This window comes from Diadema antillarum, unplaced genomic scaffold (assembly GCF_040938485.1).
Source record: "Diadema antillarum isolate AM-2024a unplaced genomic scaffold, OU_Dant_1.0 scf00000201, whole genome shotgun sequence".
Lineage (NCBI taxonomy): Eukaryota > Metazoa > Echinodermata > Echinoidea > Diadematoida > Diadematidae > Diadema > Diadema antillarum.
Window position 1 is genome coordinate 1,193,316 of NW_027271090.1, and position 25,253 is coordinate 1,218,568.

Genomic DNA, 25,253 nt, shown 5'->3' on the forward strand with positions numbered 1-25,253 from the left:
TTCGGAATGCGGGGAAAATGTGACCTTTTACGACTTTCTGTTTTTACGGCTGCCCAGTAAACAACATCAAGCGCCTATGAATGTTTGTCGCCTTGGGAACGACGAATTTAGTCTATGTAGGGTATCGATTGGTGGACCTAACGATCTACACTGATGCGATTACCCGTGTACAAACCTGTTCGAGCGCAGAGTTCTAGTATAAACATGTAGCCTATAGTGTCCGGTACGAACATTCTTTGACATGTCCAAGGCAGCCCCAAAATAGCACCCGTGTTTAGGTAATAACAATATCTGTTTATCAACCACATACAAATACACACGGATACACACATTTTTGAGCCGATGTTTTTTCATTGATGTTTATTCATTTCCATTCAGATAATATAAAGACAATAATCTAAACAGGTTATTTCTGTACAAAGTAAATACTTGATATATTCTCATAATTTGCACACTATTATCAGATGTATTTCCTTCCCATGCACTATGGGTTTTTTTTTCACACAGTATTGACATGATAGAAGTAAAGATAAATAAAATAATTGTATAAAAGCATCCATCATCTCATTTATTCAATTGATAGCGATTGAAATAAAAAAAAACAATTGCACAGCAAAACGAAATGGAATCATATTACATCGCACACACTCACACATACACATACACGTATACACATTGTTGCACATACATGGATATCTATACATATTTATAAATATGTACACATACTGTAAAGAAATCTATTTTTGCGGCATGAAATTTTCGTGAATTGCCACTGGTATTCAATGCATATAATGTAAAAGGACTTTCGCGTGCATTTTAATTTCGTGAATCTTGTCTCTCGAGAAAATTCGCGAAATTCAAACGCACCCGAACATTTCTGGTTTTATACAGCATAGTTTTATAGGCATGTATTATAATCATATCCATATTAAATCCATGCTGTGAAGATGCAATGTTGATTGATATGGTACAGTGCGACCCTTGTCTATCTCCCATCTCCTTGGTAACAGATACGCATCAATCTCTTCAAAGTTGCTTTCGCAGAGCAATGATGGAGAAAGGGCTAGAAAGACAGAGAGAGAGAGAGAGAGAGAGAGAGAGAGAGAGAGAGAGAGAGAGGGAGGGGGGGGGGGGGGGAGAGATTAGCCCTGTAGGAAAGCAGGGCGTACACACATCGATTGAGATCCACCGTAATCATGATGGTGATGTAAAGAGGTTTTTGGACTCGTTTATATTATGAAATCCATTAGGAATGGGAGCTCATTGGGATCAAGGGATGAGGATGGTGGAGTGGGGGGGGGGGGGGTGAGGGTACGAACAGTGATAGAGGTCTGCTTTTGTTTGATTTCATAACAGCTACTGGTAGCCCCATTCTGATTAGATGTAGTGAATCTCTCGAGCTTTACTTTACCGTAAAATGGGAGAAGAAAGGGGGAAAAAAGATGTAGATCATAATTGGTCTATTTGACTTTCAATCCGCACATTATTTACTCTAGTTCTTACGGGGATTCAGACCACTTTACGGGGCAGCCAATTTCGCGGGTACAGCATTTTGTTGGAATATCATAATGATAAACCCACACGCCGAATATTTACACAGAGTCCCACAGTCGCACCACTATGCATAGTTAGGGTCGTTATACTTTTAAATTCCGTGTCATATATTTTGCACGCATAAGCGTTCATACGCCTGTCGCCATCTAAAATTGCACTTGTAGTTTTCAAAAGGGTTAGGCGATTGCTAAAATCTATCCACATATCTGTCTGTTGGTATAACGCACACACACACACACACACACACACACACGCACACACACACATACACATACACACACAATTATATATAATTATATTGACATGTATATTTCATATCAATAAGTGCGCTTTCTTCGATGTATACATTTTATATTTATTTACAGATTTTGTTTAACATTGGTTGATCCATTGAGGAGGTATTGGTGTAAGTTCGAATTCATTTGATCAAAAACAAGAAAAAAATCCATGCAGTAATCTTCCAGGAACCAAAATCCAACAACAACATGTTGAAAAATGCTTTCCAGTTGAAAATACTTTCCATTTACAGACATTTCAACGAGTCCTAATTATGATAAGTCATATTCACCCCATCATAAATCGAGTGTGCTAACACATATTAAACGATCAAACCATTTATCTGTCACCATGTGACTTATTAGAACCCGAATAATGAACAACTGTCTTCCTTACGTATATGAAAAAAAAAATCGAGGTCAATTTCTTGGAAATTCCGAAATGTAAGATCAATCTTGCCACCATAGCGGTAGACTGGAATGACTCGTTTCTTGAACTAAAAGAGATGTAGCACACACTGTAATCGGTGTGCATCTCACTCAAAATGAATCTGTCTGTTCTGAACGGAGATAAGTTAAGGAAGGAACGAGACGCCATTCGTTGACCATTATTACCAACGGAGTGGCGGCGAACTATATCATTATACGCTTACACACAGCCTGGCAACCGGACTCATTTTTTCACTTTTGTATGATACAATGTATTCTTCCTTACATCATTTCTTTTTACTTTTTAATGTTCAATTTTTTGTCCAGTAAAATGATTAAGATTTCATGGAACATTTACTCTATGTTTAAAGGTCAATGACCCAATAGATGACCTTTCAACTTGGATAGATTTCATCGATCTCATTGAAAATACTGCATTATACATAATATTTATTCACAAATGGGAAAATATTACATAATCCATAATATCATTCATTCTCAATTAACTAGATCTGTTTCGTGAAAATTCATGAAACTTCACAATGTCATAACTTTCTTGATTTTCATCCGATTTTGATCAAACCGTTACTCTAGTGCTTTTAAGAGTTTACTCTTTAATTATATAGACTAACTTTCGTTTGTCCCAGATTTCCCCTTTAAAACTAAAAGAAGAGGGACTTACAAGGAAAACCCAGACGGATTGATGTGTTTTGTCCCCCCCCCCCCTTTTTTTTTTTTTTTTTTTTTTTTTTTTTTTAGGTAAGTACTGTAAACTGAGCATCAAAGACAAACCGTGAAGAGTTACCCCTTCAAAACCTCGCAAAAGAAACTGTGTCGGATCTTCCCTCTAGAGTAGTTTGGCCACTATCTCCCTGCACCTGTTCGTTGAACGTCATGGATCCCCCTTTCCCTTCCCCTCCTCCTCCCCCTTCCACCATCTTCTGCATTTCCTGATTTCCCCCCGTCTTTCGGATCGGCTTGCCCCGCGACCCGGTTTTACCGGCCATTGACCGCAGCCCCCCTTCGTCCCTTCCCCGGCGCAGAAGTTCCGAACTTGACAGCGCGCAAACTATTCCATCAGGCGTAATGAATATCGATTCTTCGCGCTCGTAACCCACCGCGTCCGCCTCGCGCGCCGCACACTTCAAGAGGTGAGTTGCGGAAGGAAGGGGTAGATTTTATTAGGCAAGAAAATACTGGAGACAGAATCGATACCGTGCTGAGAAGCCCTTAACGAGCGCGAGCGGAAGCTCCGGCGGAAAAACGAGGCCTTAAAGGGACACACCTATGTATGCCTTGTGGTATCGCTGGTCAATTTTTGTCTTATTTCACCGCCAGGTGGTGGCATCGTTGTTAGAAGATTTGCATTGCAAAAGCGCATATCTGTGAAAGTCTTGTGACTTTCGATTGGAATCAGTTCGTGTTCTTCCACCATTACCGGCTCTGTGAGTTGGTAGTACTTGCTAGCTTTGGCGAAGAAGTTGTTTGATTGTTTACTACATTTGAAACATTTGAACAAATTATTATTCTCCTTATTTGAGGCTTTTAATATATTCCCTTCTTTGAAAGCAAAAGAAAAGCAGAGGGGTCCCATGTCTCTTTAGGGTCTTCCATGATGCAGAGAGGAAATACATACGGTACAATAACTTTTCTTGTCTAATGTGCTTCATCAACCTATGTTACTTATTTTTTAATCAAGTTACTTTTATAAGACGAGCTTCTTAAACATTTTTAAATGAATTGATGTATTCAGTAAGCAACTCTTTTATCACCCTCCTCAAAAATAATAATATCTAAGGCACCCTTTTATTTATCTCAACAAACTGGCTACACAGTATACGATTGTTTTGTGGCAGTTTCAAGCATGTAAGCTAATCCAAAACATTGCACCTATATAGGATTTTTTTCTTCTTGCCATGCTTTTGAGTTGTAACCTCATCATCTGGGTATTCGTCCATTCACACAATGGATACTGCCGCTGTTAATCGGCTTGGTACTATATTGATACTTTATTATTGATGAAAAACTTACATGAAACTATACGTGAATTCACCCATACGAAGATAGAATTATATATGATTCGCTAGACTGGCAAAAATACGAGATCATAACTGCTTTCTACACGTGTTCAGTTACAGATTTTTTTTTTTAATTTAGTTTACTTTAATCTATATGCAATATTTGTTTTCTGTAAACATGGCGTCGTGAAGACGATCGGGACGTACTGATGGAGAATAATTGTAAATTTTCTTTGAGAGAAGATGGTGTGTCATTGAAAAAACAAATGGATGGATGCGAGATAAGATGGATGCAGATGATGCGAGTGGTAGGAAAGGCGTTGCCATGCAACGGGAAGACTGAAGGCTTCCTACCTCCGTGGCTATTTACATCAGCACATAATTATGGTTTTATATGAATAGCGAACGAAATTACATGAATTGTGTGTGTGCGTGTGAGTGTGTGTAATGGAAATCAACCGTGTGGATGCACGTTAAAGCATTACTTGCCAACATTATGGTTTGAACACAAAAGTGTAATACAAACGATGTACCGTGCAAGACCGGTCCAGTCCATAACACAGTCAGACAGTTTTAGTATCTTTTTCATACAAGACAAGGACAGATATCTCGCACTTATTTCCTAACTCATATGTCACATAAAACATATTATAGAGGACAATGAAACCTTATACAGGATGATATAAATGGTAGTGATGATGCCGATGATGATGATGATGATGATGATGATGATGATGATGGTGTTAGTGATCATTATCTTATTGACGATTAAAAGTTTTAGTGCTTTCTTCCTAGTGTATGATCCTCTTCAGCCTTGGATATGCTTCCGAAGAGGCCTTTACGATCATCAACACCTTATCTCAGCTTTTAACTTTTTTTTGCGAAATACTTAGGAACCACTAATGAAACATTTAAGAACATACAATTCTAAAAGGAATTCAAAGTTTATTTGATGAAAATCGGTTGTGAAATGGCTGAGATATCCAAAACAAAGTAAGACAGCAATCCTATAGTGAAAGGTTTAATGGGTCCCACTTTTTTTTATTATAGGATCGCTTTGTTTCGGACATCTCAGTCATTTCAAAAGCAATTTTCACGGAATGAACTTTGAATTCCTCTTAGAATGATATGCTTTTACATATTTCATAAGAGGTTTCTCACTGTCTCTAAAAATCATCATCAAAAAACGTTAGGAATCTGAAGTCCCATCTCAACCAAAAATGTACCATCCCTTAAAGAAAAAAAAAAGAACCAACAACAATCATAGCTAAAACATCTTATCCGCAGATGAGCGCACTCCTAGGTCTCGAACTCACAATCTCATCCCTACACTATACCACAGCGTTCCAGCAATACCATGGTACAGTGATCTTGACATAGCTATAGAATGAAATGGGCAAAGAAAACTAAACTAGGCTGTGGAGATAGTGCACATCTGGTAGGGCGGGATTGCAGTATCCAGTAAATAGAGGCAGTGGAAGTATGAAGTCTTGAGAGAGATCATACTCGGTTCGAGGGATACCGCCACCCCACGCGTGCGATTTTCTTTGATTTTTCGCAGGAGCGAGCCAGACTTGGTATAACCGCCACAGATGGACTGCACACGGATACTTGTATTAGATACAGTGGACTCTCGTTATAATGAAGTCCTCGGAACCGGCAGTTTTTTTTTCCGTTATATCTCAATTTCGCTATAACCGAACAAAAAACAATAGAGAACAAAGAACGGATGACTCTGCGGCCTGAATGTTTACTTCGTTGTAACCGGCATTTCGTTATAACCGTGTTCGTTATAACGGGCGTGCACTGTATGCGATGTTGACTCCGTCGCTACCATCATCCGCATGTTTACTTGCAATACCGATGACATTTTGAAGAAGTGAGGCTCAGAGGATTAAAGGTATAATGTAATGTACATTTGCTCCCAACATCGTGTGCTTCTGTAACAGAAATGGATTGACAGACGTTTAGAGAAGCATTGCATACGTGTATTTCCAGGTCATGGTTCATACGGTGAACACTGCGTATCATACAATCGTGGTTAAAGCGCCAAGTTCATGGTCTTAGCTTTGTCAGATGGCTTAATATTGATCATTTATCTTCCCGAGAACGGAGGAGGCATTGAGCGAGACGGAGTAAACTAAACAAGAATTGAAAGAATTGATAAACTCATTTTCAGGAGACATTTTCACGAACTATTGTAAGACACAAACTTATCTGAAATACTTATGGCGGAAACAGAAAGATTCGAGAGAGAGAGGTAGCTACTATACCTTTGGAAACTATAATAATGGTCAAAACCCGTTGACAATAAAAATATTACAGAGTAAAGTCAACCTCAGTTCCGAGTTCGAGAGGGACGTACAGTGACTAACAGCAGTGTGACATCAACAATTTGGGGCTTCGAAAAACGCTCTGCATTCATTGTGAGGTGTTATTCTGCAAACATAATGTCCATTTCTGTATTCATTTTCTTTACATTTTCGTCTTATTTTGACAGGACGGCTCGTTTAGCAGTCACATAAGAGGAATCTTTAGGGTCATGGTAGTTGATTTCTTCTAATCTTTTTTTCCCCTTTATTTGATCAGTTTTGGGTATGAGATGGGTGTGAAAGCAATCGTAGATTTGACTTGACATGAGAATTACCAGAATTCGGCCTTAGCCTCACACTTGGGGAGTTGTGGAGTGGGGGAAGTTTGCGCTTAGCGTAATTCCTGTATGACTCGGAAGCGTGCACAACCGTCCGGCAAGAATCGGAAATTAGACCATGCAAAACACGCTCGACGGCTCTCACCAGTTGTACGGTGGGTGACGGGGCGCCGTAATTACATTTGCGTATTCAGACTCGCCGTTTTAACTGACCTACTTTGGGGATGACGAAGAAGTGGCAAAGTGCAAATTATTTGCGAAATGGACGCTCTCCCTCTGCCCCACCCCCCTCTCTCTCTGTCTGTCTCTCCATCCCTGTCTCTGCTGTTAGATTTCTTCTCTCCACCCCTCCCCACCATCTCTCTCTCAGCTCCAAGAAATATTCAAAACCTGTGTCTTAATTCTGCAAACAAAATGTCAAGGCTGGCTCATACCTAGCCGTGGATGTGATGGTCTAAATCCAATTTACTTTCCATGTTCAAAACAGCTCATTTTCAAACTTACGGGTCCATCCACTCGAATTTATACAAGCTCATTGTATAGTATATTCAGGCACATGATGTATATACAATATATATCTAATATATGATCCATACTTAAGTAGGCCTCCTGTAATACATTTCATTTTATTTATCTATCTACAAGTAAAAATGTATACAACAAAAAGTGACTTCTGAACAATGTGACAGCTTATATGCCTGTGTGTGTGCACAGTTATCTAGAAAAGAAGCACCAATAAAGTCTCAACGATCAGCATATAAACACGCGCCACGACAAAATAGTCTTATTGTCAAAAGATTATTGCATGTTGCATTCATACTGTGCAGCATTTGCATTTTAGAACATGTCTCTAGTATGGTCGACTGTCGAGACAATAATAATCTTACATTCCCTTTCTTTTTATCGACATATCACTTTCTTATTGTGCTATGAAAATCGTCTCTTTGCGTTTATTCTGAATGTGATATGATAACACTCAAAAGTAAATGGAAATGAATCAACAGGAAAAGAGGAAAACTAGTGATAACATTGGTGGACCGACCATGGAACCTTCTAGAATAGAACATCCCTTGCACAGCTGAAGTGTTGTCAAAGGTGTTCCACTGCAGTACCAGCGTGTCCACAGAGACATTCGCATCCCACCCCCCTTTCCCCCATAATGTTCGTGTATAACCTTCATCACATGTATACATGCTTATTTACGCATTTCCTACTGTGACTATATCATAAGTTCAAGTTCAAGTACAAATTTATTTCAATTTTTTCTTTGACAAGAACATACATCTCACTTTCTTTACAGTGACAAGAAATAATGTAAACAAGACAATATGAATTGAACAGAGTAAACAACAATAACTGAAACCTTATAGTAACGATACATTGTTATGAATACTGAAGCAATCAACGTTAAATAGCAATATGCACTGTGAACATGGGTGAACAATAATCGTTTGTGCAACTGACTGTTGTTGAAAGACCACGGACTTCAAACATGTCCATAGCAACTTTATTGAAATAAAACTAGATATGCGTTTGCGGGGGAAATCACAAGGTATCAGCATATACACCTAATTTTGGCAATTTCGCGATGATCACCAACTTAAAGTATTGATTTCATAAAGGGTAATGTGGTCTTTAAGCAATTCGTTGGGGAATTTATGCCCAATACATTAACGGACATTGCACGATTGCGCAAAGGATGGCTCAAACGTTTATTTATTAAACACACACATACACACACACGTACATATACGCACAGACACACACATACACGCATAACATTTTTTGCCTTTCAGTTCAATAAACCACGTTCGTTAATGAGCCCAGCCTTCCGAGGTTGCCAACATGTCAAACTGATCAATACTGGCTCAGTGTGGACGTGTGCATTCATATAGTTCTCCCTGTTTTAAGTATAGCCTTAATTAATTTACCCCAGATCAATACCAGCTTTCGGTCGGCCCAATGCGCCTACACCTAGTTAGCACGGGTCGCGGCATTGGGGTCGCATAACAGACTGCAAAAAGGCAAGGGGTATGAGGGTAAAAAATGAATTCCCATTTCTTTGATATATACTGTACTTCATGTGTGCATTTCTAGAATTGTCACTGAGCTCTTCAATACCACTGAATGTATTACCCCTGTCAAAAGTCTGTTCATGTTACTCCTTCTTCCCTTGTGTTTGATTTGAAAAAAAAAAATGTTCAGAAGGAGAAATATATATCTATTCAAATAGATAAAGAGAGAGAGAAATCGATACATAGGTAGATAGATAGATAGATAGATAGATAGATAGATAGATAGATAGATAGATAGATAGGTAGATAAATATAGTAAATTGCACATGTTTATGCACGTATAGGTAGATAAATGAGCACATGTCATGTAATTGATCTGGTTAATCATTTAGTTCATGGTAATATAAGGCTACCAATATGTATGTCTCCGAATATATCAACTCGTCATGACATAAAAAAATGGTCTATATTCTACCATCCCGTCCCCTTTCTCTCTCCCGCTCTCCCTATATACCTCCACCCCACTCTCTTTATCTCTTCTCCCTCTCTCCCCAATCCTCCTGGCTTCTCTCCCCCATCTCCTCCCTACATTTGTCAAAAGTGACTGATTATGTACAGAGCAGGTGTATACATGTATGTCAAAGCGAATATGACGCCACTCGCTGTGTACAGAGCAATGTTTATCGCTGCGAAGGTGTTACTCGACAGAGCTGGCTTGTATAATTCGCGCGGCGTGCCTGTAACTCGAGTAAAGGCATCCAATCGATAAGTGGCGCCCTGAGATGTGCATTCTGTTTTTATATGCCCTCTCTCTCCCTCTATATATCTCTCTCTCTTTATCTATTCTATCTATCTTATCTATCTGACCTATCTATCTATTTATCTATCTATCCATCTATCTATCTATCTATCTATCTATCTACCTATCTATCTATCTATATATCTATCTATCTATCCATCTATCTTTCTATCTATCTATCTATCTGCTCTATCAATTTATCTATCTATCTATCTATCTATCTATCTATCTATCTATCTATCTATCTTTCTACCTATCTATATATATCCATCCTTCTATTCACATATTCATATATGCATCTATATATATCTATCTACCTCTCTCTACTTTTATATATCTAGTATATCTATCTACCTATCTAATATATCTATCTACTTTACTCTCTTTATCGAATTTATATGGGCATATATATATATATATATATATATATATATATATATATATAACGAAGAATAAACCGGTAATGCAATATTTCGCCAATATAGAGTTTATTGAGACTCCTGAAGAAGGTGGATGGAAGCCACCGAAAATTTGAGTTCCTCAATAAACTCTATATTGGCGAAATATTGCATTACCGGTTTATTCTTCGTTAAATTGGAGCCAATACGTGAATTCGCAACATGTTTATATATATATATATATATATATATATATATATATATATATATATATATATTTATGCATGTTTGTATCTGCATACCTCTCTCTATCTTTATCTATCGAATATATCTATCTATCTGATCAATCTACCGTCTATCTAATTGATTATCTATCTATCTATCTATCTATCTATCCATCTCTCAATATGATCTATCTTTCCATCAATCTAGCTCTCCCACTCTATTCTTCTATATCTCACCTTTTCACACAGCTTATACATAATTGTGTCAATCTATATTCAAGTATACTATAACACTGACACTGAACGCAATCGATCATGTTGGACCCCCTTGTTTTATTGTAGAAATGTCATGTTTCATCGGTTACCAAAGAGTCAAGCTTTTAGCTTGCTATTAGCGACCGCCCTGTATGGTAATTTATAACGCATGTAATTATGTCACGTATATTAATATACGTATATGTTATGAAAATTGTTGAAATGTAAGAGAAGAGAAAGCCATTATGTGTAGTACCATATACGGAACTACTAGCATTTTGTTTGATGATATTGCTGGAAATCAAACAAGGAATTGGAAAGTGATATGCCATACAAGGAACCAGTTAATCAAATCGAATCAAATCAAATCTCGAGTTACTAGTACAGTGAGATTTTGTACCATGTCATAGTATGTTGTAATCTCAGTTCAAAATTTTAAGCAAACTCCAAACACCATTGTTAATTGTGTTCTGAAATTGTTTTTGTTTCAGTCTTTATGTAAGTCTCCAGTAATAATTTGATAGTTATCGGAAGCTACTTATATCTCGCAAACCCTCTGAAGGAAACAGTAATTTGCAAAACAGATGTATATGACACATATACGCACTCGAACTTTTTTGAATGTTTATAGCAAATATTCTTTTATGGCAACGTTAAGAAATCGCCCGAGAGCTCTCTGTGACGTAGCTTATTACAACTCTGTGTCTCTATGTGTCATGTTTCTCATTTGTCCCCTCTCCCTCTCTCTCTCTCTCTCTCTGCCCAAGCGTATAGAACGCAACTCCGAATTAGTTAATGATAAATGTTGAAGTTTTGCGGAAGAGGGCGTCTTTCATATCCACGTCACAATTACCGATATTTGAAATCATTAGTCCCGACCCTCCTCCTTCCGTTCACCTCGTGTAATCAAGCCTACTCAATCAATGGGACCGGAAACAAGTGAATACACAATGAACAGGAGCGAGTGTGCGCAGACCAAGTCAGATCATGACTTACTGCCTGCAATGGCCTGTGGCTTGTGAAACACATCCGAAGACTTCACTTCATTCTTGATATACTGCATGCTATTCAGTTTCGAAAAATACGTCACTTGAGGAGATGTTTATGGTGCATGTCAAATTCTCCAAAGTCAAATGTAGGTTAAGGTTTCAATAAAGTCTATACTCACTTTTCCTGCCTATCTTTCTTTCTTTTTTTTTCTTTCTTGCTCTATCTCTCTCTCTCTCGCTATCGCTATGATATCATAATAATCATGATATATATCTATATAGTATATATGTACGTATATGTTATACATGATATACATAATATATCTTACATATATATCTTAACATCTATATATCATACAATTTATGTTATTACATAATATATCATATATGTAATGATTATATAATACCATACATAATTTATATATATGTATAGGAATTGCCATCTATCTTCTTTTAATCTATATGATGATAGGCTATATGTAAATGTATAATACATACAATTATATAGAAGGAGAGAGAGAGAAAAAAAAGTGATGGATGGATAGAAAGATAGATACCCATCGTGTACATTTGGTGATAGATCAAAACCTGGAGATGAAAATGTAAACGTCGATCTATTCATCTTCGGTACGTACTGTCGATCATCACTCGCTTTGACAGCTATATATATGAGAGGCGGAAACGTCTCGGGAGAAAAACGGATGGTGTCCGCATATAGGACTCTCGCCACTCCCTTTTAAAGGGAGATAGTTAGCCATAGGCAGCTTGACTGATTGGAACAAAAGTCTACGACAAGGCCCTAGTAAAAAAAAGAAAGTGTGTGTGTGTGTGTGTATGTGAGCGCGCGCGCAATCATGTCAGTAAAAAAAAACAACACAACAACAACAATAACGATCTGTTGGCTTAAAGGCAAAAATATATGACTAGTGGCATTTCACCGAAAAAGACAATGAAATCGTGATCTCAGATATCATTCGGATTTCCCGCAAAGTTTCATTGAAGTTTTATTTATGGTTAGAAATAGATTAAAAAAATAGAAATAAAGTAAAATAATGATTGGGCCTCATCCACGTCAAGCTTTGCTCATGAAGACGGTCCCATTGATTTCTCCCTTGTTAACGTACGAGTGCAGTGCACATGTGCATTATAAATCCTGCTATTTTCATAATATGTTATCAAGGACAGTGCTGTTACGAAATTGACAATTCCAATATTGATTCGTATATTTGCTTTACTTTATTTTGCATTCTTTGTAGATTGCTAGAATTCGTATGTTTTACTTTATTTTGCATACTCTGCAGATTTTTTTTTTGTATTGATTCGTCACTGTACTTGGAGCAACAAAAAAAAAAAAGAAATGCAGAAATAAAACTAAACCTATGGCCAAACCAAAAAATACACCGCTCAAAACTATACGCCTCCCTCGGGTGATATGAAAAGCTGTAGGCCTACTCCAAGGATTTCCTAAAAAGACATCGTACAACAACCGTTCTAATGCTCTCATTAGGCCAGCGATTACCCACTGAAAATCACGTGTTAAGTAAAATTTGACGTAATCATCAATAAACACATTTGCTCTTATGGTTTTTTATAAGAACATGGGCTCAGCATGGGAGCAGTTGGTCGAGTGAAATCCAATCACCAACCCAAATGAAGTCTTTGCACTCTTTACTTGTCACGTATCATGTCTATCTAGCAGTTCTCCATCACTTTCACATGAATGCGATTGAAACCCATTTGTAAAAGGCTTGTTCTGCGCATTTCAAATACTTCCCCTCCCCAGGTCCCTGCACACAATGCACATTAACTTCACTTCTGTTTTTGTTGCGGAGCATCCATTATCGAAATGACTAGCCTGGAATGGAATCAAATAATTTAGTGAGCAATGAAAATAACTTCCACCTTCATCACGGGATATACAGGACAAAAGATGTGTGAATATTAACGCAAAGCGGTGCTAAATTTAGCTTTGTGAAAAAGCGACCAACATGGATACCAAACACTGACACATGAGCATGTGGGTTACAATGAACTGTGTGATTTAGAAGAGAGCTTTGGTGCTTGTATGTGTACGGGTGTTATGAAAAGTCACTTATGGTCTGATTTGTGTTGGGTTCTCAAAATGCGAGCTGTGTCGAGTCTTAAAATGCCCTTAGAAGTATTGTAACAATGTAATCGTTCTCCTGATCACTACAAGAAAGTAACAATGATTTTCCTCGGGTGGATGTCTTTAGAAGCCATTTTATCATTTTCCGTACCCCCCAAAGAATCAGATCAAAAGACAAGCATTAGATGAATACAGGTATGGCATGGCTGGTGTTTTCCGATCAATAATCTGATAATAGAAACACATTTTTTTTCTATTCTTTGTTTCTTTCTTTCTTTCTTTCTTTATTTCGTTTAAACATTATCAAACTGCCATATCGGACCAATGCTTTGGAAATCCCTAAAGGAAAGTATTCTTGAAATTCAAGAACGACTCTTGTTTGAACTAACGCTTGTTTCAAGCCAGATTACGTAACATGTACAACCTCAACGCAACCGTGAAAAAAAAAATCGAGCAAAAAAGTCAGACGTACGTGGTCATTATGCTAGGTGAATGCTAAAAATCTTGTTTTGCGTAAGTTGGCGGGATGGTAAGTTATCATTACTCCAACCTATACGGATTAGGGATATGCTTACGAAATCTTGTGATAACAATTGCTTTCTTGTTCATGCATAACCTATTTGTTTTGGTCGCAGAATTTAAACCATTTAATCACTAGATCGTTGACTGATTCTTAAATTGGCAACAGAAGCAAAGTCTCCGTTGCTATCTCAAATCGGCAAACTTTAACCCATCTCTTTCTGCGCAGATTTAATGAAGGTACAGGTAACTATACCTAATGAAGATCGCTCTCATCCTTCCCCAGTTACACACATATATAGAGGAGTACACGTACTACATTGTCCGTTTATACCACATCAATGCCTAATTGCTATTTATTTCTCGGTAATCGAAACCTGATATGTTCAAAAATATTAAAAATAGCAAAGAATACACAAACAAACAAACATACAAACAAACAAAACAGAAAACAACACGCATCCTGCAAACACACAGGCAAAAACAGGAAAATCAAATAACAGCAAAACTTGAAATTATTCAGTTTGCTGCCCCGAATTTCTGCATGGGGACTTCTACCCCCCCCCCCCCCCCCTTTACTCCTTTACTACCCCGCCAGGTCCTCCGTCCAATCGGCAAGTGAGCGTCTGATTGAATATGACTGGTGCCTTGTACAATTACCCTTTGCCCAATTTGACTTACATTAGTGGACGAACTATACGGATGGCTGTAAGCTCAGCGAGGTCTGGTGCAACCTGTATACCGTGGCCGGACAGTCACTCGTTACACGCCCGTGAGTACCCGAGGGCAGGGGAAACTAGGGAGGGGGTAAAATTATCCTCCACCAACGCTCATCACTTAAATTATTTTGTCATTTTCCTCGCAACTCTATTTTGATCCTTTTATAGGGGAAAAAATGTTGAAATGGAAAAAATGGAAAAAGAAGTTTGACTGAACTGGAATTTTAGCTTCGGTCTAATATGCGTATCATGTTCTCTCTTGTATTGTCTCAAAATTCTGAATAAGGTTATCATTTAAACTTCTGTTGGAATCTGCAGTAACCACAAGCCTTGTGTTACAGTGGGCTTTCAACTTTACTTTTATACTATATACTACAAGAGATGTATATACTTACCATCCCTTTCAATCTCTTTTCCTCTGCTTTGTTTTCATTGATTGACTCTACGGTTTTTGATGCAGTCTTTTGTGTGTGTGTGTGTGGGGGGGGGTGTATCATTTTATGTTCGAAACTCACATGAAAGGCAAACCCTCATTGTATCATACACTTTGGTGTAATACGCTAACGGAAATAATTCAGTACTTAAAAGAGAATGAAACCCAAATTTGTATAAATATAAATATGTTAAATGAGGGAATGCAGCATGACGTCATTTTGTGTCTTCATGTTTAGACAACTTTTATAAAGAATATGAAAGAAAATTTAACACATTTTCACCTTTCTAGAAAAAAAAAGGTGAAATAGCACTTGACTTACTCTTTCAGAAAACATGCAGGGAGAATGATGATGATTATGTCAGCATCAACTCGAGGAAAATGTGTACTTTACACTTCAAAAAATTAGATTTTGTGGAATTCTTCTTATATTATTTTCTTTATAATCCTTGAACATACGTGACGTCACGAACTGTAGTAGTGTTTTTCATCGAGCGATTGATTCAAAATTGTGAAAATCGATAACTTTTTCAACGAATTGTCAGATTTTCATCAAACTTTGGGGAGGCGTTCTACTAATGTTGCTCCATCCACTCTATCGACATGGATAGTTTGGTTTCATTCCAACCGCCTTAAAGCTGTGAAAGGTATACTAACAAAGATACATAATCGCCATTTGTATAGCGATATAAGCTGGTTATCATTGTTTCTTTGTTTCTTTGTTTTAGTTGCTCATGTTTGTTTAATTAATGCTGATACATGTAGAGCCAATTATTGTTTTTGCCCGTCGCGCGTGGCTTTCATAAGCAGGTGCGAAACGGCGTCGATATGGTGAAAGTAGGATAATAGATTACTGGTGATAATTAGGGGAGGTTTCACAACGCCCCCATCCTACCAGTCATCTGTCATTGAATCAATACTGTAGAATGGGATTGTTAAACAACAGCTCCCCCCTTCTCTCTCTCTCTCTCTCTCTTCTCTATCTCTGCCATTACATTCCAAATTGATAATTCATCCATCAATACTTGGAATGAATATTTTGGCTCGGATATCGATGGACTGAAATCGTTGTGTTTTTATAACAGAGTTGACGGAACGCCCGACTGGGTGTATTCCTATTTTGCGGCTTATTTCACCGCTACATACTCGTCATTAAAGCAAGATCATACATCGCCACTTAACTGTTTACATGAATGCGCATAAACGCATAAAGCTACCCATACCGAGATATGAACAACACAAACGTTAAAGGCATTATTTACCATTTGCAGATGAAACAAAACCCCAGCTTTAGTGCTTCAAAATGGTTCTAAAATGTGAGTTAGAGATACAAATAACATATGTAAAAATTGAAATCATTATAATCAATGTTCAATATTGTTAGATATACAAAATGTGAACAATAAAATTGATTCTATAGACTAAACCGTTACTGTTATGGTTTTGTGATAAACATTGTGACATCTCCTTATATTTTAGGCTTTATTGCAAAATTTTTATATGGTAGGATGTTTTGTGATACAACTGACGTACACGTATGCATCAAATGTGATAGCTCGAATATTTTTTTTAATCACTGCAACTCTCAATTATAAACAATACCTTTGAGATCCCCGTATACAGCAATATACCTCCAGTAGAACGAGTGCATGGGTAGTGAACAAATCCATGCTCTTTCTGACCCATTGGCCACTGATCGTTCAGCATCCTTTGAGCTGACCTGTTTGAAGGCTTTTTCAGACTAGGAAAATTAATTTACAAGCAGAGTTTACCAGTTTTAGAGCGAGCAAATTTACGAACCTAATGGATGCAATATGATTGTATACATGACGATTGATATGACATAACAAAGGAAAAAAAGTCTATATGTCATGAGACAAAATTTTCTAACAAGTGAGAGGAACTTACTAACAGACTAAAGAGCGTGCATATATAAAAGGGAGAGAGAGAGAGTAGATATAATCACTTATTTACTGCTTCAGAACCGTTTGGCCAAAATTAGGACAACTTCACAACTTCATTATTTCCCTAATTTTGTTCTAATTTTGATCAAATTGTTACTGTTGTACTTGTAAAATCTGAGTCTTTCTTTCCAGACCTATCTGGTTTGGAATTATCATTTCAATGCTATCCTTGTATTCGCGACCACTTCTTCGCGCCATTGCTTGCTATACTTGAAGTTTCCAGCCATGTTCACATTACAAAGTCAAAATTGGGGAGGACTGTGGTATAGTGGATAATGCTTTGGGATAATGACTACTGAATCCTTGGTTCGAAATCTCTAATGCCTTGCACAAGATGCTTACCTCTCGACTCGGATGTAAAAAAGAACACGTGAGTCCAGTGCTTGTGGATATTCATCTGACTGAACTACATTAAACTGGCAGCGGGAATTCAGACAAAGTGGTCTCAGCCCCCCCCCCCCCCCAAAAAAAAAAATGCTTTTCCCACTCTGTCTCTTATGCTGATCCTTAAATGGATGTATTCAGTGTTGGTTTAAATGTAGCTACAGGTTTCCAACTTTTGTGTGTGTGTGTGTGTTTGTGAGATAATGAGAAAACTCATATGAAATATGAAAGAACATATAATTCTTAAAGGAATTCACAGTTTATTTGATAAAAATTGGTCTTGAAATAGTTGAGATATCTCCAAAAAAGCGATCATAATAAAATGTGACAGGCCACGACTTTTAATCGGATCTCTTTTTTTCACCTTGTTTTTGGATATCTTAGTCATTTCAAAACCGATTTTTCATCACAAATAAACTTTCAATTCCCCTTAGAATTGTATGATCTTTAACATTTCATATAGGTGGTTTCTAAATGTCTCTCAAAACGTTAAAAGCTGAATCCTCACCTCAATCAATATACCATCCCTTTCAACCTTATTTCATCGGGGTATCAAGAGCCTGAAGATACCCTCCATCATTACCAAATTCCAATCCTTCTGTTTTCTGGTTCCCTTTGCACTGATGAAGAGTGAATAGCATTTCTCCCTCATAATTTCGCCTTGGTTCCATTTTTTTTAGGGGGGGGGGGGAAGGGTGGCCTAGGAGCTCCAACCGATACATAGTTTTAACCTCCATGACCTTCTATTTTCTCTTCTCCCTTCTCCATCTTCTTCTCACTCCCCTCCTCTTCCTCGTGTATCATTCTTTAGTATTATCTTCTCTTTTTCTTCATCTTCTTCATCATCACCATCATCATAATCACCATCATCATCATCATCACCATCATCATCATCATCACCATCATCATCATCATCATCACCATCATCATCATCATCATCATCATCATCATCTTTACCATCATGGCAATACCTCTTTATCTTTATCTTTATCATATTCTTTATCTTTTCTCCACCATCGCTATCAATCAGAATCTCATAGTCTTCTTTTCCTCCATGAGGTCATCTCCCTTTTCATCCTCTGCCAGATCGTATTTTCAAAGTCATCTTCTGAATTCAGTTTCCCCATTTGGTTCCAGTCCCCGTGTTATCCATCCTACCTCGCCATCTGTCTCCCATAAAAGACACGATATAAGTTACCATTCAGAAGCTCTACAATATCTCTTACACCGTGTTAACATTCACACAAAACATACTTCCCACGCATGTTAGCGTGGTAAAGGTCCGTCTCCCCCCACAAAGGAAGTCTTTGTATCGGAGACAAGCACCATATCAGTGCAAGTCTGTAACAAACGCCGTGAGTAGCGGGGATCGCAGATTCCACCGCAGCGCATAATCTCATTCGCGTTTGGATGACAAAAAGAGCGGGACGTTGGCGTGAGAGCGAATGTTTGCAAATGCAAGAAAATACGGGGGAAAATAGAAAATGTCAACATGGGCTCGCCATCGTGAGGTACTCTCGGGATTTTTTTCCCCCACCAAAATGTAAAAAGAGAGGAGTGTTTCACCTTAGTATACAGAGACGAGCAGAAAATGTAACGGAGAGTGAAGGAAGAATGCTAGCGGGAATGCGTGTTAATGGCCTTGCGTCGTTCATTTACAATCAGGTAGGCAAGTTTGCTCTTTTTTTTCCCCCTCCCTTCTTCTCCCCGTGTGTGGCGCTTCATCGCCGGCCTTGTCACAAAGTGTACGTGACATTTCGAGTCATTTGCTTCGTACACTGTCACAAGTGGTTGTGAATACTAAAGCAAACGTGTGCGCGTAGTCTTGTGAATAAGCAATGGTGTACGCGCGTGAGGGAATGGAGGTTTTCATATATTTTTCATACTCATTTGATAGTATGATTTTATCATTACCTTATTGAACGTTATGCTGTGCTTTTGTACTTGCATGTCAGTCATCTACCAGTAAATTCACGTAGGTTGGTCAAACTATTGTGAGATAGAAATTAGAGGATTAGGGGTCGGAGGATATAGTTCAGTAATCCAGATTTGTCTAAATATGTATGCATATGTGTGTGTGTCGTTTGTTTGTGTTTAATTCCATCAGTATCATTTTCTGTAGGCCTACTTGATATACAATGCTTGATGGCTACGAGCCCATGCTGGACCTTTCAGTCTTTTGAAATGCTATGGATGTCTGATGTTTGTCTTTTTCTTTTCTTGTGTTTGCGACTTAATTCCTTTTTAGTCTGAATAATTGTATACATTTTCATATGGGACATGTCGGTTCAGGGATACACAATAAGATAAAATAGACAAACAAAAAACGATCTGCACATACACACACATATATCATATGTGTGTATTATATATAGTGAAAGAGATAAGACTTGAGGCCGACGTTGCTTTCGATCTTGTTCTCCCTTTTAATCAATGGAGCTTTCCACACTAAGGCACCGCGTACATTTGGGAAGGGAGCTATCTCTCGCTCTATCTGTCAAACCTGTCTATAGCGGCCACCCCAAGGGAGACGAAAAAAGTGGCCGTTGTATTATATTCATATTCAGGCCTATATATATATATATATATGACAGATGACAAGAGTTGATGATGGGTGAAACGGGTAACATCGACAAACATGTCCGTGGTGACCCCGCCGACGGACAGAGACCGACTTTGTTCCGTGTATCTTCTTCCCTATTACCCCTACCCCATACCCCTACACCTTGCCCCCCCCCCCATCCGTTCGTCCCCTTACACACTCAGCTGTTTGTTTTATGTCACCCATGATTCATAACTCATTTCGAGACAGACCTCCAGTTCAGATGTTTTCCGCCCTACTTTTGATTAGGTCCAGCTGGCGATAGTAAAAATAAAAATAAAAAAAAATAAAAAGGGGACTCCTCATTACCTTGACTTCCCCAAACGCGGGGCTCCAAACCTAAGTTACCGTCCGCTGAATTCGAGAAGCGGTGATCCAATTTGGCGGAATACATGTACAGGGGTCACGCAGCAAGTCATCCAGACTCTTAACTTCGCTTTGCTCTAACGACACACGTTCATCATGAGAAGTAGGACAGGTACACATTTTTGTATGTACACATTTTTGTATATCATTCGTTTGAACTGTTGGAACGGTTTCAACGTTAGCCTCCCGTCCAGACTTGCCAAAAATTATCTCGTGCGGTTACTTGTCTCGAGCGGAGACTATTTCTTGGATTCTTCTATAGTCTATACAATATATCATGCTTTATTATAAAAAGCAGTGTAGCCCCCAAATCGTCAAAACATGTCGTAAATGATATAGAATTATTCCAGTTGCCATTTCGAAAAGTGTTTTAAACAAAAGATATCGCCGAACATATTACGTATTTTTTTCATTTAGTATTTATCATCATTGCAGTCGTGAATTTATATCCCAAGATTGTTATCAAACTGCAATTTGAAAGTCATACAAAAAGCCCCTAATGTGTTTGAATCTTAAAACTCAAAACCACTCAGAAAAATATTGTCAACTTTTGCTATATAAATCAATTGTTTCAAACATACGAATTTGATTCAAACCATTAACCCTTGTCCTATCATTGAGCCCTTTTTTCTCTCTCTCTCTCTCTCTGACATTAACAGCCTCTCAGGGCTATCAGCCCGAAAATATCTAACGTTATGATATCTAACCTCTTATGATTAGAATTAAGTGCGCGATCCGACATTAATGGCTGGCATGGCCACTAACTAGATCGGCTCAATTTCTCGCACCCCAGTCCCATTTTAATCCGAATAGGGTCAATGAGATTACGAAGAAGCAACAGGTGGGATCAGCGCGAGGAGTCATCAAATCTCAATGGGGTGACGATTGGGAGGTGTCTGAAGAGGGGGAGGGGGCAAATCGATATCATTTCCTCCGATATTAGGGGTGCCTGTTGTAAAGAATACTCATGAAAGACACGATCGGCTATCACTGACCGTCGAACAGTGACATTTGTGTTGTGCATAATAAGCATAACATACCACGCATATCTTCATAATGATGAGTGTCTGAATTTGTAAGTTTAAATTTTGACTTTGAAAGCAAGATGCTCGCACATAATCACATCTGCGCGCATCTATGTTGTACTTAGAGAGAGAACGAGGAGAGATAGAGGTAGAGAAAGCTAGGTATAGATATACGATATTCAGCCTGTATGCCTTTGATGTTAATAGCACAAATTGTTTGAGGGCGGGGAGAGAGTATACTATCTACTAGCAACGACTAGTATTGCATTAGGTTCTTTAAAAGCGATACAGATACCATATATTCCGTCAAGTGTTTCTCTTTGTATTTCTGGTCGTCACGTGTGTGTTATATTCAGGGAAACCCGTACGAATACTCCTTGTAAATGATCCTCTTATGTATTTCGCTCAACAAAATATGCTCGCACCGCTTTGTTGCAAGAAGAATACGCAAAACCCGTTTAGGTATGTTTGTGCATGTGCGTTGGATCAGTTTGCACGTTCTGCCACCAGACAGGGACGACAATGCAAATGAGTGTAGAGGCGAACTGATGTCAGATTAACAGAATTTTACCGCATTTATGACGTCAGCGGCCATGACCAATAAATGCCACTTCCACTAGTGTGGATAATACCGAATGATTCGATGTCGTTAATTCCGCGTGTGTAGATGTTTTGTGTGGTGTAAACTCATTACACACACGCACATATCACGTCAAAAATGTCGAAAGGAAAGCAACTTGACCGCATGATGGCGCACTCACGTTTTCGAAATTGGCTCAGATGTAGGTCGTTGGTTCATCAAGCAGCAACTGAGAGAAAAAGAAAAAAGTAGAGCTGGAACATAACGAAATGGCGGAGTTGATCTCTCTCCTCCCCCACCCTTCACTCTATAGTATAGCTACCTTCTCTCCCCCTCTCCCTCTCCATCTCTTACCTCCCTTACCTCTCTCTATGTACAATATAGGCGTACTATCCCTACTCTTTTTCCTGTTCTTTTTTTCTCTCTTTTCTATCTCTCTTTTTTCTCTATCTCTAGCCCTCAGACGTAGTAGATAAGATTGATTATTGTATTGCAGAGAATATTTTCAGTGGGGTTAGAAGATGGCTAAATGGTACCAATTATGAATTAATCGATGAAATTATGTTGCAATTGAGAGCCACGTTAAAGGGAAAAGGAGACCAAAAACAAACAAACAAACAAACAAACAAACAAAAATAAAAACTAGAGATTGAGCGTGCCTTGTCTGAAAGGAAGTTTCCGTTCTTCCAAACACTTTCGAATCATTGGTCCATCCTTGTTCTTTTGATCTGTCCCTTTTAGTTGAGAACATCTTCCCAATGGTCTTGAATGTTCCATATACCTTCAACTTCTTTAGGCTTCATTCATTGCTGTACTTTATGACCCTGTTATTTTCACCCCCCCCCCCCCCCCCCCGGCATGGGCCAGGAAGTTGATCTTTTCACGTGGGTGACAAGGGGCATTGTGGGTAAAACATTTCTCTTTACAAGACTAGGTCAGGATTCGAACCCAAATTATGGAACCCAAAGTTTGTTTCTCTATAATACCACGGTGCTGCCACCATTTTTAGTCCTATGTGTGCCACATTATTCAAAGTTCCTGTCCCTTAGGATATGTGTGAAATCTGTGCACATTGAAATCACTGGCACGGAGATGGTTAAATGGTGTTTAGCCGAACACACTGGCTAGGCATTCAATCAAACAGCGCTGTGACGTTCGTCTTGTTGTGACGCGCTAATTCACCCAAAAGGTCGCGCGCGTTGCCCATAATCTATAATCAACACACACATGCACGCAGAATATACTGAATTGCGTCATCCTTTTCACTTACACACATACCCGGAGTAGAAAGAATCCCCCGACACCCCCAGCCCCCCCCCCCCCCACACACACACACACACTTCTCCCAGTTTGAAAGAGATAGATGCGCCAAGTATCCAAGCAGGTGAATAACGAGCAGTATTTAAACCTTTACGTTAGTCAACATTTAAAGAGGTAATCCAACATGAAAATCTGTCACAAATTGACAATTCCGTGATGCCACACGCGAGCTCATCCCCCCTCCCATCATTTGCTCTGTTATTATGAAATAAGAATTTTTCATTTTCCATCGAGGACATTTCCATTTGTAGATATACCTTTGTACAATCTTTGTAATAAATATTGTTATTTTACACAACGTTTCCTGATGCATGCAGAGAAAATAATTATTCTGTCATCAATAACAAAAATGATTTTTTTTTTTTTTGCACAGATAGGGCAAATGGAAGGTGAGCTCACATACTATACAATACGGAGTTGCCAATTTGCGCTTGATTGAGTACATCTTTAAACAAATCCTTACCTTCTTATTTTTTTAAAATCAGAATTTGTCTAAACTTTCATTATCCTGTTCCTCTGATTTTCTGCTTCTTGTTCACATAAACTAATTTTCAGTTTGACATACCCCTTTAATAGCTTTCCGATCCAAAAGGCGGAAAATTTGATGTTGATCAGATGGTTCCCGCAGGTCTTCTGGTCTGCTTTACGTATATAGTCATGAGAAATGGATAATTATCTTCAGACAATGAATAGATTTAGTTGTATAGTACGATGACATGATGATATAATTTTTCTTGTGCAAGTGAAGAGGCTCAAACACTATCCTTCCTCTGTCTTTCCTGTGCTTGCGGTTGATTATTTTTCATTCATTTTAAAGGTGATCTAATGTATTTTTGTCAGATAAGATGGCGCAAAAAGGAGTGCGATATTTTGTGAGGGCGCTAGTCGTTTCTTGGCTCTCAGAGTTCTGTTTGCCCTGGAAAGATATTGAGAAAATAATGTTGTGACAAAGTAGCCTCATTTCAGGCTTTGATTGCTATTTTTTAGTAGTTTGCGTTTAGTGTAGATGATGTTTTAATACGTTTATGCATAAATCCACCACAACAGAGAAAATTGCAAGGATATTGACTTTCTGTCGAATGGAACAATTGTCTGCTTTAATGCAGTATGATTTCTCCTTATTCGTCAATTCTTAATGTTGTAGTTTCTGATGTGCGAAATCGTCAGATTCCAGCTCCGTTGTATCAGAATTGATACATGTGTGAGAACAAGATGGAGAAATGGAAGGGGGGGGGGGAGGAGGTTGGAGTAGAGGTTGGTCTCACTACCTCAAGCTATAATATGAATCTTGGTCGTTGGGGTGAGACTAATCCATACGAATTGGGCCTCCTGCTCAGATCTCACGCGGCGACCAGACTAGAAGGTATTACCCCGTGTAAAGCCCATTACTCAACACTTTATCACATCATCACTGGAATATTAAACCCAGGGGAGAGTTGGTGAAGACGGGGTTGAGGAGGAGATGGGGTAAAAAGGAGGGGGAGGGGGTGGTCAGGAGGTGGAAGCCTGTCTTAGTAAACTCTTTAATTTCGTCTTTCTTTAGAGTTCTCAGTAAAATGTGTGTATTAAAGTCTGAAAGTTATAGTTGCACCTGACAGCGATTTTACCGACTTTGTTCGATATAATTT

General features: G+C 38.5%; 1 protein-coding gene across 2 annotated transcripts in view; it reads left to right on the forward strand.

Annotated features, from left to right (window-relative positions):
- Window positions 1-25,253, forward strand: part of LOC139723874 (cholinesterase-like) — a 114,637-nt gene that overhangs the window by 29,006 nt on the left and 60,378 nt on the right. Inside the window, exon 1 of one of the 2 annotated variants that reach the window (XM_071635081.1) lies at window positions 19,320-19,397. The exons of the other annotated variant lie outside the window; for it this stretch is intronic. The gene's annotated coding sequence lies outside the window, so the exon portion shown is untranslated. Of the gene's footprint in view, window positions 1-19,319; window positions 19,398-25,253 lie in introns of those variants that run through there. 2 annotated transcript variants of the gene reach the window in all.